Consider the following 15,317-nt stretch of genomic DNA (forward strand, 5'->3'; position numbering starts at 1 on the left):
ACAAGACCACTGGATGTGCCTGGACTGTATGAGTGTTTAAACTTTGAGTACGACTTGATAGTGTCCTATACAGCCTGGGGATGGTCATGTGTTGGTTTCTCACTGTGCCTGGGTGACTTGTCGGGGGTGTCCCCAGAAGTGCCATGACTGAGCTATTCTGACTGACATAGGAGCTGTTGTGTTCCATTTGCCTGGAGATCTTGAAGGAGCTGGTCACCATCCCTTGTGGCCTCAACTTTGTCAGTTGTGCCTGGAGGAGACATGGGCCATCCAAGGCAAGCCATACCAGTGCCAGCACTCCTGGAGATGAAGAACATGGTGCTGTACATGGTGGTGGACCAGTTTCTATAGGCCTAGCTGAAGCATGTGCCCAACACCAACAGGATGCCAGTTCCCTGGCCTCCAGTCCATCCACCCAGCTGGTGTGTGACCACTGCCTTATGGCAGAGGCCCTGAAGACTTGCCTGAAATGCATGGCCTTCTATCAGGAGCACTTATGGCCACACCTTGAGAGTCCTGCCTTCCAAGACCTGTTGCAGTTATGGGTTTGAAACCTGCTGAGCCGCAAATGTTCTCAGCCATGGGACTTATTTTGCCCCACACATGATGAATGAATCTGCCACATCTACCTGGTGGAGCACAAATCCAGCTTTCCAGTGTCCCTGAATCAGGAGAATAAACTGAGGCATAAACTAACCATCAATGGAGCCTCAAGAGCACTGGAGAATGTAAAACCCAGACAGCAAAGCTTGCAGGAGGCTGCCAAAAGGAAGATGGAGCAACTGAGACAGGAATACATGAAAACAAAAGTTCCCATTGTTACCTCCGAGGCCAACTACATAGGCAAGATAAAGGAAGAAGGGAAGAGGGTCATCAACAATTTTGACTTCATTTACCAGATTCTCCTCAAGAAGAAAAGTGAGATCCAGACCCTGAAAAAGGAAATCGAGAGCTTAGTGAAAGGGAAAGAGTTTGAATGTCTAAAGAAAGCATCAAAACAGCAAACAGTCTCAATGAAGCCAGTCTATGTCCACAAGGTGGAGCTGGACCATGAGCTGACCATACATGCACAAAAAGGACTGCTTAGTATTTGTGACAAATGAAAATCTCTATTCCAAAGTACTTTTCTGAAACCCACAGGGCCAATTTTCTTGCCACTGGCAGTTTAATAAATGTGCTTCCAAAGTTCTCCCAGCAATTCCTCATTTCTTGCAGGAGTGGTTAGTTTACCATTGGTTTTACTGGTCAGTTGGCAGATGAAGCCCACCAGCAGAGGAGCACAGGTCTATTTGGGCCACAATTTCCTCCTTGCTTCCTGGTCCTGTATCATGGTCTGTAGGTTCTTGAAAGGAAACCTTTAAGCCACAAGGCCACTCTTATTTAATTATAACTAGATACTGTCATTGGCAAGTTCTATAGAGGGGTACTCACAGCCCCTCATCAGCCTGTGCTCACAGGGAATGATTGGCTGAGACCCCATTTTCAGCCCCTCTGCATGGGTGTTGCCCCTTTTCACCATGGACTTCAGGTCCATGGGAAACTGAACTTTTAGGGCAAGGGAGGCACTAATGCCACCTATTCACTAACAATGAGGGATGAATCAAATTAGAAAACCTCTGCACAGCTAAGGGTATAATAAACAGAGTGAAAAGATAACTTAGAGAGTGAGAGAAAATCTTTTTCAGCTATTCATTTGACAGAGGAATAATATGCAGAATATATTTTTTTAAAAAACTCAAAACTCAACAACTAATAAATATGTAATACAATAAGAAATGGAACAATTATCTGAATGTACTTCACAAAAGAAATACAAATGGCCAGTCAATAAAAGAAAAAAAATGTTCAACATCTTTATCCATCAGGAAAATAAAAATCAGAACTACAATGAAATTTCATTTTACCCCAGTTGGAATGACTATTATAAAAAAATAAATTAAAAAAATAATAAATACTGGTGAGGATATAGAGTAAAAGGAACTCTTTTACACTGATAGTGAGAATGTTAATGAGTACAAACTCTATAGAAAACAAGATGGATCTTGCTTGGAAAACTAAAAAAAGAACTATCATATGATCCAGGTATACCACTGCTGGGCATTTCTCCAAAGTAAAGTGAGCATACAAATTGATACCTCAATGCCCATGTTTATTGTGGCACTATTCACAATGTGGAAAGATATGGACTCAGTCTAGGTGCCTGTCAACATATACACAAACTTTTAAAAAGTATATATACTATACGGAGTATTTTTCAACCATAAAGAATAAAAAATCCTGTCATTTGTAGGAAAGCTGATGGAACTCAAGGACATGGAGTTAAGTGAAATATGTCAGACACAGTTAAGGAAAGCATAGCCTGTTTTCTCAGTCTTCATTTCCAGAACTGTTAGTAAATATTTTTTTGTTGTTCGAGCAACCCTGTCATGGCACTTTGTTATGACAACCCAAGCTGACTATGACCTCTGTAGAGAGGTGTAACCAGAAAAAGGGGACTCTTTCCTTCTCTCACAGCAACACTTGGCTGAAAGACAAGGTCCCATATGATTCTGTCACTGTGTCTAGAAGTAACTAACACCACTCTCATTATTTTAATGATTTTGATGAAATTGATTAGCACTATCCAATTTGAAAACTGAATTCTAGAGTTGATACAGATGGGAGAGTTCCAGAGTGAAAAAAATTAAGATCAAGTAGAAAGTATAGGGGTGCAAAAATTAGTAGTCAAAGTAAATAATATTTAGAGTATTAGTTCCAAAAATCCAAATTAATGCCAAAAATATGATAAACTCCAAAATGCCAAAGATTTAAATAAAAACAGTATCTCCACATATGATATTCAGAAACTTAAACCAAGAATGGCACAGACTGCAACCAATGAGAATTGATGTCATCTGTAGGGCTGGATTCAACCCAGAAGTCTTTAGCTGCAAAGAGAACATGGAACTATAAATGGTGCCATAAAAGAGGTAGGGGTAGGCCAGTAAAAGAGGGCCATTCAGGATTCTTCATCAACCACTGTAGAAATATTTCAATATTGTAACAATCAATCAAGAGCTATGATCTGAATAATGGTCTCTGTCACTGTGACAGGAGCATGCCTGTGCTGGGAAGTCCGTGTGCAAAGGCACTAGTTAAGACTGCCCAGATGCTATGGTGACACCCTGCTCAAAAGAGGTTCCATGCATGCCACAGCACTATCAGTCTTGACCCTGAGTTCAGGCACAAGTTTCTGGGGGTATAGAATTATGAATGCAAGTTGATAATTATAATTGGATTGCCCAGCACTTTGTATTTTATCCTGCATGCTTTGAAGAAACTTTCTCACAAAAAATCATTTTGATGTTAAAACCTATAATAATAAACATGCTGAGTTAGCTCTGGGTCATTATATCTCCATAAGAGTATAAAAATCTACATGGTCTCAGCTTTCTCTGTGTATATGTCTGTCTTTCCTAATCCCCCATTGCCCCTCATCAGTTTTGGATTAACTGATACAGCCGCACTCTTTGGAGCCAAGAAACACCAGCCTACAGGTACAGGTGGACTCAGTAATTCCAGAGCTCTCTGATGTAGGTGATATTTATGTCTGAAAAAATGTGTGGTCCCTGTATAGCTAAGGCATCCTTGAGGCTTAGCCCACATAATATTTGCCTTTACATTCTTATAGTAGGGCTCAGTGTTTTGCCTTCATGCTTGTTCTCTAACTGAACTAAAGAAAACATCTTTCTCTCCATGTAACTTGAACATTATAAAAAAAGTGTAGAAGGATGGATGAAGAACTATTTTTGAATAGAAATGGCCTTTCATGGGCCATTTTCACAATTGGGTGAAAGATAAGTGTTTTCCTAGAGACAGTTTGTGGTCTTTCCAAAGTTCAAAGAAAAAGAAAGGATGGTATTCAAATTTTAAGTCAAAATCACCATATCTTGAAATAAATGGCATACACAGAGGGGTTGTTGAAGGGCCTTTGATGCAGGGACATTTCAGAGAGGTGTGGGCAGTGCTATAGAGTACATTTATGGACCCATGACAGCAGAAAGATGGTTGTATCTCCAGGTATCATGGACAGGGAAGGATGTATTCCTGGGTTTTGGCCTGAGGTAGTCATGGAAGAACTGCTGCCACCTCAGCAATGACTTTAGAAAAACTTCAAGAAAGACAATTAAGGCCATGGAATGAGCACCCTTGTCTCTTTATCCTCAGGCCCACTTCTTCCCAGCAGTGCTTTCCATTGGCTGAAGGTGAATGGTAACCAGAGGTTCATGGATCTGGGATGATGGAGGGTGGCATAAACTCAGGATACTGCTGAGGGATGACAGAGAGAAGAGTCCATCAAACAGTGCAGAGTTGTGAATGTCATATGTATATACCTGCATTGATGGTCTGATGGCTTTCAAAATGCTTCCAAATTAACCAACACCACTACAGTATGTGTTAAGAAAGAAGGTGTTGAATGACTCTCAGTGATAATTTTCTATCTTTTCTGTACATCATTGTACCAGTTTTTCTCTAATGAAAGTGCCTTTCTGTGTTTAGAATGTTACCAAGCTCAGATAATGGTTAAGAGAATTTGCAAGATGGTAAAGAGAAAAAGCAATAATATAAACTCCATGGGCTGAAAAGTAGTATCTCATATGGAAACATTGAAAGTTTATGAAGAGGAAAGTTTAGGAAGAAGATGAAAATTATGAATTACAGAACACCAAGAAGACAAGAATATAGAAATGGGAAATTATTTCTTAGCAAAATCATTAATGAGAATTAAAAAGGGAAAAAAGAATAGTCACTCAAGAAAATCAGCAAATTGCTTTTCTTGAAAAAGAGTCATAGCTATCAGGCAAAGTAACATTCATGTGTCCCTTAAGCAAAGTTAGATCTGAAACTCCATTTCTGCCTTTATATATTGACAGAGGGAGTATGGTTTCTCTCCAGGACAGAGGTGTTTAATCAATAGTCAGGTTTTGATGAAATAGTCCTCTGCTGTCACTTGTATGATGAAGGCCAATGTATTAAGAACAAGCCCAGAGAGAGGACCAACTTAATTCTGATGTTAAAATCAATCTCTTTGGAACAGAGATTATGGTTTGAAAGAAGAGAGCACATTCTTTGATATACTGCACATTGCCTGCACTACCAGTCACCTTCAGCAGGTGTCATTTCACACACTGTGTGATCTTTGGCATAGTAGAGTGAGCAGAGAAATCTGTCTAGCTGAAGCTGGATGCCAGGAAAAGATTCAGGGAAGTTGGAAAAATATTTTAACTTGCTCTCTGAAATTCAGTCATCACAAATGAAGAATTACATCTGACCTTAGCACCATCCTTACTGATTCATTAGTAGACAAGAGCTGGTGGCAGGGACTGGGAATTAGAAACCTGTGTAAAGTGTAACAAGAGCATTCTATGGGTTGTCTGCATCATCATGTTTATATTCTTTTTATTAGAATAATTTTTTTCATTTATAAGCATACATACACTTTAGTAATGGTAAAATATTTGCTAAGACTTTATATTCAAATTCTGTAAGACTTCATATAAAGTATTTTGATGGGACTGGGGTTGTGGCTCAGTGGTAGAGCACTCACCTAGCATGGGTGAGGACTGGGTTCAATCTTCAGCACCACATAAAAGTAAAAATAAAGGTATTGTGTCCACCCACAACTAAAAAAATTATTTTTTAAAAAAAGTGTTTTGATAGTAAGAACACATGTCATTAGGGCCTATATAGTCTGCTGGCTTGGTGCTATATAAAAATGCAAGATTGCCATTATAAAGCATAACAGAGGAGAGAAAGTGGAACATTAATATAAGGACACCACAGTATTATGCCATCATATGGCATACTGCTAGTGTGTAGAATGAATAAAGCTGAGAATGTTTGAAAAGAGCCATTCAGTGAGATGACTTTTGTAATCCAGTTCCTATAGGTGATAAGGTTTGATTGTTAAAAATGCTTTTAAAATTATTTGTATGGGACTGGGAAGATAGCTCTGTTGGTTGAGTGCTTGCCTAGCATGCACAAGGCCCCAGGCAATCCCCAGCACCATAAAAAAAAATCTGTTATACAACTTTAATTATGATAACCAAAACCGCATTCCATTTAATTTTGTTCATCTGTTAAGACTGTGTAAAAATCCAGAATATGTACAAAAGTATAAGTCATTTTTAACAGAGAAAATAATAAGAATAATAAAATAATGAACATATTAGGATATTTAATAGGAGGAAACTAATTAGTGTTCTGCATCTTCAGAGGCCCAGGCAAGTTGAAAGATTTATTAGTCAGCTTTTGTTACTGTGACAAAATACATGATAAATCAACTTAAAGAAAGAAATATTTGAATAAACCAAAACAATTCATGATCACTAAACCAAAGATATACTATACAAAGAACTCAAAAACAAATCCTAGAGTTCTCAAGTTGGTGATGCTCTCCAGAAGGGCAGTAAAGTATGTAAAAATTAAGAATGAATTAAATCTCAGAAACAAAACAAAATGTCTCAGAACAATAGACATAACACTGAACAGTCTGATTGTATTGAAAAACAAAACCCATATACTGTTTGCAAGTTACTCATATTAAATGCCAAGACATCCAAGACTGAAAGCAAAAAATGAAAAAATATAATTTATGCAAATGGAGTCCAAAAACAAGGAATAGCTCTTCTCATGGCTGATAAAACAGGTTTTAAGCAAAAATTAATCAGAAGAGATAAGTCACTACATACAGTTAAAGGGAACAACTCAACCAAAAGATACAATGGTAGGAAATATTTATGCCCCAAATGTTGGTGCACTTAATTACATGAAATAAACACTTATTGACTTTAAGTCCCAGTCAGACTCCAAAACAATAAAACTGGGTGATTTGAACACACCCCTCCCATACTAGATTAGGTGATCCAGAGATAAAATCAATGAAAACAATTGTGATCCATATAATACTATAAATGAACCTAACATATATCTATATAAAATTTACCCAATAGCTGAATATTTTTTCCCTCAAGAACTTGTGATAGTTTTTCCAAAACAGACCCTGTTTTAAGTCATTGAGCAAGTCTTGAAGAAAAAAGAAAAAAAATTGTTGTTATCCTTAGTATCTTATCAGATCATAATAAAATAAAATTAGAAATCAATAGTAAAAAAATATAGGAACCACATGAACACATGGAGATTGAACAATTATCTCTTAAATGAATGGAGCATAGAAAAAATGAGAGCAGAGATTTTTTTAAAAAATTACTAAAATCAAACGAGAATGGAGATACAATAACACTAAAATCTCTGTGACACTATGAAGCCACTTTTAATAGGAGGACATTTAGCATTAAGTGACTATACACGCACACACACAAAACAACAAGAGCAACCACATCACACACAAAAAATCAGATTGATACCAAATGAACAATCTAAAGCTACATGTCAAAGCTCTAGAAACACAGGAACAAACTAATTCCAAAAATCAGTGGAAGACAGAATAAAATAAGGATCACAGCCAAAATCATTGAAATATTTTAAAATACAAAGAATCAAAGCTGCAAAAAATTGGTTTTTGAAAAGATAAACAATATTAATAAATCCCTAGCCAAACTAACCAAAAGAAAGAGAATACCCAAATCAACAAAATTAGAAATAAAAGGAGACATCACCAGTCATTTCTAAAACCCAGAGAACTTTTAAGGTCTATTCTGAAAACTTATATCCCAATAAATTGGAAGATCTAGAAGATATTGACAAATTTCTAGATGCATATGTCCTTCGCAAACTGAATCAAAAGGATAGAGAAAATATAAACAGACCAATAACAAATGATGAGATTGCAGTGGCAATTAAAAGTCATCCAACAAAGAAAACCCCTGGACCAGATGGATTCTCATCTGAGTTCTACCAGACCCTTAAATAACTGATGCCAATTCTTCTCATATTCTTACATGAAATAAAAAGGATGGGAACACTCTCAAACTCATTTTATGAGGACAACATCATCCTGATACCAAAAGTACAAAAACATACATCAAGGAAAGAAAACTGCAGACAAGACCACTGAACATACATGCAAAAATACTTAGTAAAATATTAGCAAATATGTTTAAAAACACATTAATAAGATTGTGTACCATGATTAAGTTGTATTCATCCAAGGGATGCAAGATTGGTTCAAAATATATAAATCAATGTAATTCATCATACAGACTCAAGAACAAAAAATTCACCATCATCTCTACAGATGCAGAAAAAGTCAATGGCAAAATTTACCACCTATTTATGTTAAAAGCAGTGAAAAAACTTGGGATGGAAGGAATTTACTTCAATATGATAAAGGTTATAATGACAAACACGAAGTTAATATAAAAACTGAAGCTTTTTCCTCTAAATCCACTCTCACCACTCCTATTCAATACAGTCCTTGCAACTCTAGCCAGAGCAATGAAACAAGAGAAGAAAATTAAAGGGATGCAAATGGGAAATGAAGAAGTCAAACTATTTCTGTTTGCTGATGACATGATCCTACACAAAGAGGACATTCCCTCCCAGCAAAAATAATTCACCAGAAGATTTCTACACCTGATCAACAAATTCAGCAAAGCAGTAGGATAAAAGATTAACATACAAAAAAATCAATAGCTTTCTTATGCTTCAATATATGAATGGATGAATCTACATTATGCATAACCATAGAAACAAAAGATGTACCCTATTTGTGTACAATGAATCAAAATGCAGTCTGTAAAAATAAAAACTAATTTAAAAAATAAATTAAAAATTTTTAAATAAAAAAGAAAAGAAAAATAATGAATCCATGAAGAAAGAAATCAAGGAAACTACTTGATTCACAGTAGCCTCAAAAAAAAAAAAAAACTTATGAATCTAATGGGGTAAATATCTCTATAACTAAAATTATAAAACACTGAAGAAATAAATTGAAGACCTTAGAAGATGGAAAGACTGAACATGTTTTATGAATAGGTAAAATTAAAATAATCAAAAGACCATATTACCAAAAGAAATCTAGAGATTCATATCAAGTGCCAATGGTGGTCCTGACAGAACTAGAAAACACTGTTCTCAAATGTATATGCAAGAATAAAAGGCTCAGAATAGCCAAAGCAATCCTGAGCAGTAAGAGCAAGCTGGGAAGCTTCACAATACCTGATCTCAAATTATACTATAGAGTTTTAATAACAAAGTCAGTATTGGCATAAAAATAAATATGAAGATCAGTGGAAGAGATTAGAGGACACATAGACAAATACACATAAACACAGTCATCTGATCCTTGACCAAGGTGCCAAAAACATACATTGAAAAAAGTCCTTTTAACAAGTGGTGATGGGAAAACTGGGTATCTATATGTAGAAGAATGAAACTAGATCCCTACCCCTCACCCTCCACAATAGTCAACTCAAAGTAGATAAAAACCATAGGAATTAGACCAGAAACAGTAAAACTCCTAGAAGAAAATAAATTCAACACTCCAATATGTTGGCACAGGCAACAACCTTAATAAGATTCCTATAGCTCAAGAAATAAAACCAAGAAACAATGTGCAATGTCATTAAATTAAAAAGATTCTGCACAGCAAAGGAAATCATTAAGAGTGTAAAGAAAAGAGTCTACAGAATGAGGGAAAATCTTTGCCAGTTACTCTTCTGACAAGGGTTTAATATCCAGAGTATATAAAAACTCAAAAGGAATCGGGTCTTCCACATTGAAGGGTCTGGGAGTAGCCACCTTTTTCTTCTCTTTGTCTGGAGCTCAGAACAACATGGACTGATATCCTGGGTATACCTTTATTAAAGAGATAACAGAAAAGACAAGGGTAACTTTAGAGAGATCTGTATAACAGAAGGTTGCCACAGCCATGCCAGAACCAGCAGCTGATAAACTGGCTCCTGCTCAGAACATCCACTACACACCATCTCAGCAGGGAGTAGTTTTCAACTCTGGAGCTAAACAGAGAGCTAGTCAAATGGTAGAAATGCAGTAAGATCCAATGGAACCTCCAAGATTTAAGATTAATAAGAAAATTCCCCAGGGAACACCTCTTCCTGCATCTGTCATGCATTTTCCTAGTCAAAAATGACTGTAAAGGAACAATAGTGGAAGATTTCTCCTATTTCCAAGTGGAAAAATTCAAAGGGTTATACCATTCCATTAGATAAACATCTAGCTGCTGATGGAAGAGGACTTCAGACAATAAATCTAATGAGAACTTTGGAAGATTCATGAAGCTGTGGAAATGCGTGTCCAAATACAGCAAAAGATGGCTCAAAAAGAAAAGGAGAAACAAAGAGAAACTTAAAGAAATGGACCAAAAAGCCAGAGAGAGGGAAGTGGGATCAAAACCCATGTGGAAAAAGAGGATGGGGAGACACCTGAGAGAGATGAAATCTGTCGTGATAGATGAAAAGAGAGACAGCATGACTGGAATCTTTTTAGGGAAGCTCTTGATAAGAGGTCAAAGCTGCAGAGAAATGAAAATCGAAATATCAGTGAACTCATTGCTCCTGTGTGCCCAATCATTGGAATTCCAATGAACTGCAGTATGATCAAAGGATTTTCAACCAATCTAGGGTGTAGACAATGGATTTGCAGGTGGAGAAGATGAAATTTACAGTGTATATGATCAAGCATGGAGAGGTGGTTAAGATATGACTCAGAGTGTTTATAGGCCCAGTAAAAATCTGGACAAGGATATGTATGGTGATGACCTAGAAACTAGAATAAAGACCAACAGATTTGTTCCTGACAAAGAGATTTCTGGTTCAGATCATAGACGGAGAGGCCAAGAAGGACCAGTTCAGTTTGAAGAAGATTCTTTTGGTTTGGACAAGTTTTTGGAAGGAGCTAAACAGTAGGGTGACTCTTAAAGACCCTCAGATAGCACATGCCATAAAGAATATGAACAAGAAGGGAAGAAGAGGAAGGAGTGGATATACCTGTCTTCAGCATGAATGAACTATATTACTCATACTCCTAAAGATGCAAGTTATGGGGGAACACTTTGTAAATGGTCAGGATAAAAACCAAATGTAGGTGTCAGATCCCAGCACTACTTTTTATTATGGGAGATGGGGGGAATTGAAAATTCAACTTTCAATTATTTAGTTTTCTTAAACATTTGTGTTTCTACTTTCTTAAAAGTTGTGTTTGTACCTTTCCCACCTTTCTGCACCTATATAACATACTGCCCACACACAGAATTAAGACCACCTTGTGTCACTCTAGTAGTCTGGGGTAATATTTTATAGAAGAACAACTGCTTATGAACAATACTACCCTAACCATGATGAGGAGAAAGTTCACATATTGGAACTATGCTACCAAATGAATTTTGCCTGTATTGTTATGTTTTAGTTTAGAGTGAGGAAAGTAAGATCTTGCAACTATTTATTTCAAAAAACATTTAGACCAAAAAAACAAAAAACAAAAAAAACCAAAAAACAAAACTCAAAACACTTAATAGCAAAAAAAAAGAAAAAAAATTTAAAAAACCTACTCAATAAATAGCCAAAAACAATCTAATTCGAGATTTTCTAAGGAAGAAATACAAATGAACAACAAATATATGAAAAAAAATGTTCAACATCTTTAGCAATCAGGAATATGCAAATCAAAATTTTCCTCAGATTTCATCTCGCTCATAATGGCAATCATCAAAATAATGATAACTGCTGGCAAGGGTAGAGGGGAAAAGGTACACCTACATTATTGGTGGGAAAGCATATTAGTACAACCACTTTGGAAAGTATTATGGAGATTCCTCAAAAGACCAGGAATGAATTCACCATATAACCCAGATATCTCATTCCTTGGTATTTATCTAAAAGAATTAAAATCAGCATACTGTGGAGATAAATACATACCAATGCTTATAGTATGTGAGATCTGATGTGCAAAGCCCTGAATTCCATGCCAGTAACTAACGCTGTCTCTCTCTCACACACACACTCATACACAGAGAGAGAGAGAGAAGACAAAATTAAACAAGCAAAGTGTAACACTTTAGCCACTCACCCCATTGGCATCTTCTCAAGAACCTATTTTCCATGTGACCAATTCTTCTCATTTCTGCTTTTCCCTTCCTTTTCCCTCCAGTGTTTCCTCACGGTATCCAATTGTCTTGGGCTCTCGGAGGCAAACCTCTGGATCCCCACCTAGGAAGAAATAGAAAATGTTAACACCAAGGTCTCCAGGAAACAGGAATGCAGGCACCAGGACACTTGGTTGTCACCCTGACTCACTTCCTTCCCAGGTTCCCTGGACTCCTACTCCTGGTAGAGCCCAGTGGGAGGCATACATTAGGTGCAGCTCTCACAGGAGGGTTCAGATAGCTAAAGACTGAATGTGTTACAATACCACTTGGACTGACATGTCTATTGGGGTGACTGTAAATACTTATCCTACAGATGACAGATGTTCTCTCATGGCCAGCCTAGGTGTCCGTTAATAGATGAATGGATAAAGAAAATGTGGTTCACACACACACACACACACACACACACACACACACACATGCACACACAGGTTTGACTCAGTCATAAAGAAAAACAAAGCTTTGTCATATGCTGGTAAATGGATGGAACTGGAGAGAGTCAGTCTAAGAGAAATAAACCAGATTCAGAAAGTCAAAGGTTAAATGTTTTCTCTTATACATTGAAGATGGAGAGAAAAAAAATTAAAGTGATCTCACAAAATTAGAAGTGAAATAGAGGTTAGATGAATGATAGGAGGGAAAGGGGAAGAGCTGGGTATGAAGTTGACCAAAATATACAATATCATCTATGACATATATCAAATTTATGTATAACTACAATGCATAAATTAAAAAATGAACAGAAGACCAATAAAGTATAGGAAGGGAATCAGGGAGAGGAAGGAGGGAAGGGAAAGGGGAAGTACTATGGATTGAAACAGAGCAATCTATGCTATATGCATTTATGAAGATGTCACAATGAACCCCACTGTTATGTATAACTATAAGGCACTAATAAAAACATCAAAAACAGGAGAAAAGGTTTATTTTTTCCTCACAAGTTCAGAGGTTTTAGTCCATGTTACTAGGCTCCATTGTTTCAGAGCCTGTGGTGAAGCAGAATGTCATGGTGTGGAGGGTGTGATGAAGGAAAACTGCTCACATTATGGCAGTCAGGAAGCAGAGAGTGGAGAAGATGCCAGGGACAAGTCTTCCCGGGCATGTTCCCATGGACCCACGTATTTCAACTAGATCCCACTCACTATGGTTTCCGATTCATCCCAGTAATGCCATTGAATTATGAATCTGTTGGTAGAATAATCAGTCAATGATGTCAAAGCCTTCATGATCCAACCACTTTCTGAAAGCACCACCTCTGAACACTGCTATGTTGGGGGCAAAGTCTTCAGCAGATGAGCCTTCAGGGAACATTCCAGATTCAAACTATAAGAGAGGACCTAATGGAAACTTACCCAGAACATGAGACCATATTGATTATCCAGTTAATTAAACCTCTATTATTATTATCAGCACATTTGGAGATTCTGATTTTGTTGTCTAAGGGGAAAGAATTGATGCCTGGGTTTTCTTTGAACACCCTCTATTTTGTTTGGATTTGTTTGAGACTGAAGCAGATAATTGCTCCAACTTCTTTCTTAGATGATGCTTATGTTCAATCCCAGAAGATTTCCTTCAGAGTGCAGTTCTTTTTTTTCCCCCAATACCTAATTATTTCATGATACTTTATTTTCAAAACAGGTCACAACATTAAGCTTTTGACCCATTCGTCCATTGTACAAGCTACAAATGCTTGCTGGCCAGCTGAGGGGACACTCTTCAGTAGATAGTTTGAAAAGTGAATAAAAATCCATAAACAAATATTCAAATAGTTTCCATAAGAACATAGATAAGTGTGACCCCAACTTTTAGTCCATAGTGCTGCATCTATGCCAATCCTACTCTTAGAAAGACATTTCAAAAATAGCAGTAATTAAGTTAAGTGGTTCTCCCAGATCCGTTAACTTAACCTTGCAGTTAACAGCTACAGAGTGGCATCTACACGTTGATACTAGTGGAGGCACAGGCTGCCAAATAACATTTGATCTTGCTTTCCTGAGCACAAGGCACAGGCAGAGTGTCAATGTCCTGCTCCTTTACTTCAGGTGGGAAGCCATGGTTCTGGATTTGCTGTATGCACTGCCATGTTGGTTGTGACATCACATAGCAGACAGTTGGCCTCTGAAATCCAATGAAATGTAAAAGCAGTGGTAACAGTATATGCGACCATGTTTTCAAAAATAATCCAATTACCCACATGCATTTTCAGCAGCCCTCAACAATCCCATCAAGACCATCACATGTAATTCCCCATATGCCGAATGAATAATACTTCTCATCTGGTTTAGGTCTCTTCTGCAGCAGAGGTTTTTCATGTGCATGATCATAAAGGATGCAATTAAATAATCTGTGTACTCCATCATTCACATAATACATAAAATCTGTTTACTTGACTCATCATCATCAGTGCCTGCCTGTTCCTTTAATATGATTTTTTTTTTTTTTTTGGCAATGATATTTTACTGCAAGCATGAAAGCTGAAGCAACATAATATCTACCTGGTTCAGCTATGGTCTTCACTCCAGAGTCCCACAGAAAGTATTTGTCCAGTGCTGGGTTAATCACACTGGTGATCTCTTCAAATTTAAGCTTTACTTCTTCAGATCCAGGAAAGCCTCCACCAATATCAAGCAGATACATGATGAAACTAACCTCAGCTACAATGCCAAAGACAGTGGGCATCAGAGATGGCCTGCAGGAAAGTCTCAGGATCAGTGCAGCCATTCTCCATGTGAAAACTGATACCGATGACATCAATATTTGATTCTTTATCTAGTTCCAAAAGAAGTCTGCTGGTTTTGAGTGTGGCACCACATTTAACACCGAGGTGGCAGACTACTTTAAAATCATCAGTGGCACAGATGGGCCCAGGAGCACAATGGTTGGAGGAGCCAAAGGCATCCCCAGGGACTCCCAGTGTGCTTAGACACTGTGGGTGGTGCAGCTTGGGGCCCGACCTGTGGGTGTCACAAGGACGACTTGGGCACCGTGAGGACATCTGGACCCAGGAGAAGTGGCCCACGACCCTCTCTGCCACCAAGTGTTCCCCTGCTGGCAGAGCGGGTCAGTGTGGGCCGCTGGACACTTGGCTGTGCCTCCCTTCCACCGCCCACTCACCTCACAGTGCAAGGGCGGCGCTGACTGGCCCTGTGGAGATGCCGCCGCGGGATCGGAGCCCCGCAGCGTTGATGAGGAACCAAAGCGAGAGGAGAGC

At 37.8% G+C, this 15,317-nt stretch overlaps 3 pseudogenes; 2 read left to right on the forward strand and 1 right to left on the reverse strand.

Moving 5' to 3' along the window:
* Positions 1–143: 143 nt before the first annotated feature.
* On the forward strand, positions 144–1,103 carry LOC124975156 (E3 ubiquitin/ISG15 ligase TRIM25-like; annotated as a pseudogene).
* An 8,699-nt stretch (positions 1,104–9,802) lies between these two features.
* Positions 9,803–10,968, forward strand: LOC124975157 (SNW domain-containing protein 1-like; annotated as a pseudogene).
* A 3,073-nt stretch (positions 10,969–14,041) lies between these two features.
* On the reverse strand, positions 14,042–15,101 carry LOC124975158 (ornithine decarboxylase-like; annotated as a pseudogene).
* Between the last annotated feature and the right edge of the window lie 216 nt (positions 15,102–15,317).

Source organism: Sciurus carolinensis, unplaced genomic scaffold (genome assembly GCF_902686445.1).
Source record: "Sciurus carolinensis unplaced genomic scaffold, mSciCar1.2, whole genome shotgun sequence".
NCBI lineage: Eukaryota > Metazoa > Chordata > Mammalia > Rodentia > Sciuridae > Sciurus > Sciurus carolinensis.